Source organism: Arvicola amphibius, chromosome 7 (genome assembly GCF_903992535.2).
Source record: "Arvicola amphibius chromosome 7, mArvAmp1.2, whole genome shotgun sequence".
Taxonomy (NCBI): Eukaryota; Metazoa; Chordata; class Mammalia; order Rodentia; family Cricetidae; genus Arvicola; species Arvicola amphibius.
In genome coordinates this window covers 95,330,063-95,334,714 of record NC_052053.1, presented here as the reverse complement: position 1 = coordinate 95,334,714, position 4,652 = coordinate 95,330,063, and the positions used below count along the sequence as shown (strand labels likewise).

Here is a 4,652-nt window from a genome sequence, read left to right as displayed (position 1 = left end):
TCAGACTCCGGCCTCTGTTGAGCTTGTCATGGCTGGGTCCTACAAGCCATGCAGAAGGGTGATATTGCCCAAAATCATCTCTCCACAGTGGACCACCTGGGGGGCAGCTAAACTATCTGGAGTGCCCTAAAGATTAAATGTTTACCCAAGTGGTGGCTCATGCCCTTAATCCCAGAACTCTGGAGACAGAAGCAGGTGAATCTCTGTGAATTCAAGGCCAGCCTGTTCTACAGAGTGAGTGTCAAGACAGCCAGGGCTGTTACACAAAGAAACTCTGTCTCAAAAAACAAAAACAAAGGCTGGAGAAATGCCTTAGTGGTTAAGAGCACTGGCTGCTCTTCCAGAGGTCCTGAGTTCAATTCCCAGCAACCACAAGGAGGCTCACAGCCATCTGTAATGAGATCTGGAGCCCTCTTCTGGTGTGCGAGCATACATGCAGGCAGAACACCCTATGCATCATAAAGACCTAGTGACTCCAGCACCAGCTGTTGAATATCATAAAAAATAAATAAGGTGGTATGGGGAGAGGAAAGACAGGATTTTAACAAAGAAGTTAAGCTAATAAGTTTTCAACAAGCCTGAGATTGCTTGGCATGAAAGATTTTATTCCTAGGATTGCCTCTGTGAATACCTGTACCTTTGCCAGATTCTTTCATAACCCTGCTTATTAAATGAAGATACTGGTCTGTGTATGTAACTCAGTAGAGAATGCTTTCCTGACATACACAAGTTCCAGGACAGCCAGGACTACACAGAGAAACCCTGTCTCAACCCCCTCAAGCATATTTATTTAAATGAGACTTATTAGATTGATGTCTTAGAGTTTCTATTGCTGTGATGAAGCACTTTGACCAAAAAGCAAGTTGGAGCCAGGCAGTGGTAGCACACACCTTTAATTCCAGCACTTGGAAAACAGAGGCAGGCAGATCTCAGTGAGTTTAAGGCCAGTGTAGTCTACAAAGAGAGTTCCAGGACAGCCTGAGCTGAGCTGTTACTCAGAGAAACCCTGCCTTGAAAAAAAAAAGTTGGGGATGAAAAGGCTTATTTGGTTTATACTTCTAGATTGTAGTCTATCTTTAAAAGAAGCCAGGACAGGAACTCAAGCAGGGCTGGAACCTGAAGGCAAGAACTAATACAGAGGCCATGGAGGGATGCTGCTTTTTGGCTTGTTCCTTGTGGTTTACTCAGTCTGCTTTCTTATAGAACCCAGGACACCAGCCCAGGGATGGTACCATGCACCATGGGCTGGGCCTTCACTGTCAATCACCAATTAAGAAAATGTCTTACAGATGGATCTTTTGGAGGTATTGTCTCAGTTGAGGTTCTGGATGACTCTAGCTTGTATCAAGTTGACATAAAACTATCCAGTACTATTGATTTACATAATATACTCACCCTTCTTAATGCTGAGACCCTTTGATACAGTTCCTCATGTTGTGGTGACCTACAACCATAAAATAATTGTCACTGCTACTTCATAACTTTAATTTTGCTACTGTTATGGATTGTAATGTAAATATCTGTGTTTTCTGATAGTGTAGGTTGAAAGACCTCCGGAACGGGGAGACTCTCACTCAAGTCTCGGGATAACACAACCCCCCAGGAACTCATGAGAGACCATCCTTGCTGCAATCACGCGAGGTTTAATGACAGGACAGGAACCAGTGCACTGGGGCTGAAACTCATTTCCCACGCAGTGGTAGAGAGTTCGACCCCGAGTAGCTGGGAGAAGGGGTATTTAAGGGAAGAAAACCACAACCCAGTAATCCAAAAGGGGTAGGGGGGCGTCACTGGAAAATTCCAAAAATAACTAGTGATCATTGAAAAATTCTGAAAATACCAGTGATAATCACAAGGGGGTAACTCCCTGTTTCTCAAGATTATTCTTAAGATTATAATCTAACTTTATCTTCAGTTCAGCTAGTTCCTGAAACAGTCACTGAACCAGCTAACCTAGATTTTTTGGCTTTATTTTTCCTGCTAAAGGGGTCTGGATTTATCCGGGTCTTTCATAGGTGACCCCTGTGAGAGGGTCATTCAACCCCCAAAGGTGTCACAAACCACAGGTTGAAAACCACTGCTCTAGGTAGTAAAACAATGACTCTCTTTGCATTGGAGAGACTGAAAACTCAGGAGCTGCTCAATCCATGAGCCCTGACGCTCAGTAGTTCCAGTCTGGCACTGAAGGCCCAGAGGATTTCTGGGAAAGCCATTGGTCTTCAGTGAGCATTGGAAAAAGTCAAAGAAACTGAGTTAGTGCCTCAGCCCTGGTATCAGAACCTCCAAGAGCAAATTAGACAAATTAGCTGCCTTCTGTCCTTCCTTCCTTCTTGAGACAGGATCTCCTGTAGTCCCAACTGGTCTTGAATTTAGCTGATAGCCTAGGTTAGCCTTGACCTTCTTGTCCTCTTACCTTTCCTTCCCCAGTGCTGGGATTACAGGTGTGTGCCTCTGTCCCCTGCTTAGTTTCCTTTTTCTTTCCCTCCAAAATCTGCTTTATTTTAAATTATGTGTATGCCAGTATATCTGTGGGGAATACGTACACAGCTAAGCGTAGGTGCTCCATGGAAGTCAGAAGAGGGCATTGGATGCCTTGGAGATGGAGTTACAGAGGGCTGAGAGCTCTGCAACGCTGATGCTGGAAGCCGAACCCAGATCCTCTAACAAGTGCTGTGCTCTAACTGGGCCACTTCTCTAGCCCTTAGTTTCCCTTCTTCAGAGAATTTGCTAGCAACTTGTGCCAGGTGGCAGTTACAACTTACAGGTGTACACCTGTAAGTCCCAGCACTTGGGAGGCAGAGACAGGCAGATCTCAGTGAGTTCAAGACCAGCCTGGTCTACAAAGTAAGTTCCAGGACAGCCAGGCGTGTTACGCAGAGAAACCCTGTCTTCAAAAACTAAAAACCAAAACCAAACAAACAAAAATACACTTATGTTAGTATTGCTGCTGTGATAATAGAGTTCAGGGGGAAAAGACTAAAGAGGGGAAAGATTTACTTTGATTTCTGGTTTCGTTCTATGGTCAACTGGTTCCATAACTATATGTCTGTGGCGAGGTGAAATAGAGTAGGAAGTAGAGAGAGGGCAGAACCAAGCCAAAATGTGTGCTTCAAAGTATGCCTCCAGTAACCCACTTCCTCCAGCTGGACCCAACTTCCAGCTGTTTTATTACCTCCAACAACCTTTTCCTTTCCTTTCCTTTCCTTTCCTTTCCTTTCCTTTCCTTTCCTTTCCTTTCCTTTCCTTTCCTTTTTTTCTTATTGGGTTTTAAGACAGGGTTTCTCTGTGTAGCCCTGGCTGTCCTAGAATTTGTTTTGTAGACCGGGCTGGCCTTGAACTCACAGAGATTCACCTGCTTCTGCCATGGGGGGGAGGGGGTTGTATTAAAAGTGCAAGTCACCACTGCCCAGGCCAAAAGCCCTTTCAGCGATGACCCCAAGGATTAATTAACTCATTGAAAAGAGCCCTCAGAACCCAAACATTTTCTAAAGGACATTTCTGAGTACTATTCCTGCTGTTGGCCTCAGGGTGATTTTCCTTCACGTGCAGTCTATAACATGTCACAACTCTCTTTTCAGAGTCCTGATTTCAGTTGGCAGACCTCAGAGATCCCACCTGGTGGGCAACGCCAACCTTGATCTTCAGGGCCTGTGTAAGTACCTATGCTGCATCATGTTTTCTCTCTCTGCAGTCCTGGCTAAGACGCAGCTTAGGAGAGTACTTCCTTTAGGAAGCCTTCCCTGATTCCCACACGCCTTCTGCATCAAATGTCACTGCCAATACAATATTTTTTTCAGGGCCAACCAAATTTCTCTTTCAACCCAAAGTCTGACTTAATCTTCACTGAAAATGACCTTTTGAAACATCTATTTTCTTTTTATTTTGTTTATTTTTTTTATTTGAGATAGAATCTTGCTGTGCAGCTGTGGGTGGCTTAGAATTTTCTATATACAAGTGGTTAGTCTGGGACTTGCTGTGGAGCTCACTATGCAATGATCTGTCTGGGCCTGAGCTTGCCTTTGCTTCTGGACTGCTGGGGTTACGGGCATGCACTGCTCTACTGAGCATGATGGCATCTGTTTCACTCAGTATCACTACTTGTTCTTCAGTGACTTTAGAAGCTCTAACCCACCATAACATGCTACATTGAGCAAGGAGTTCTCAGGACTACCAGCCTTACAGTAGAGGTTGAGTAGTAGTATATTTCTCCTACATTAAAAAAAAGAAGAAGATCTAACCCAGTTTAGAAAGGAATGGTGCATGGGAGCTAGAGATGGCTCAGCAGTTGAGAGCTCTTGCTCTGGAATCATGAGAACTGCAGTCCGAATCCCAGAACATGCATGACAAACCGGATATCTATGCAAATGCGTGAAGCCCGGCTCTGAGGTGGGCAGAGAAGAGAAGTTTATTGGGGTTTGCTGGCTTTCAACCTAACCAAGAAGACCTGAGCCCCAAGGAGAGAGAGAGAGGGAAGGAGGTAGAAATAGATAGTTAGATAGATACAATAGCTGGAAATAGAGGCACAGTTTAAAGGCAATGGAAATGAATGGGCAGCAAGTGACAGGAGGACACCAGACTCTCTTCTGGCCTGTGTGCATGTGCATCTGCACACATAAACACACACACACACACACACAAATACATCTTTAAAA

General features: G+C 44.6%; 1 pseudogene; it reads left to right on the top strand.

Annotated features, from left to right (window-relative positions):
• The first annotated feature begins 4,062 nt into the window (after window positions 1-4,062).
• Window positions 4,063-4,217, top strand: LOC119820153 (annotated as a pseudogene).
• Window positions 4,218-4,652: the final 435 nt, after the last annotated feature.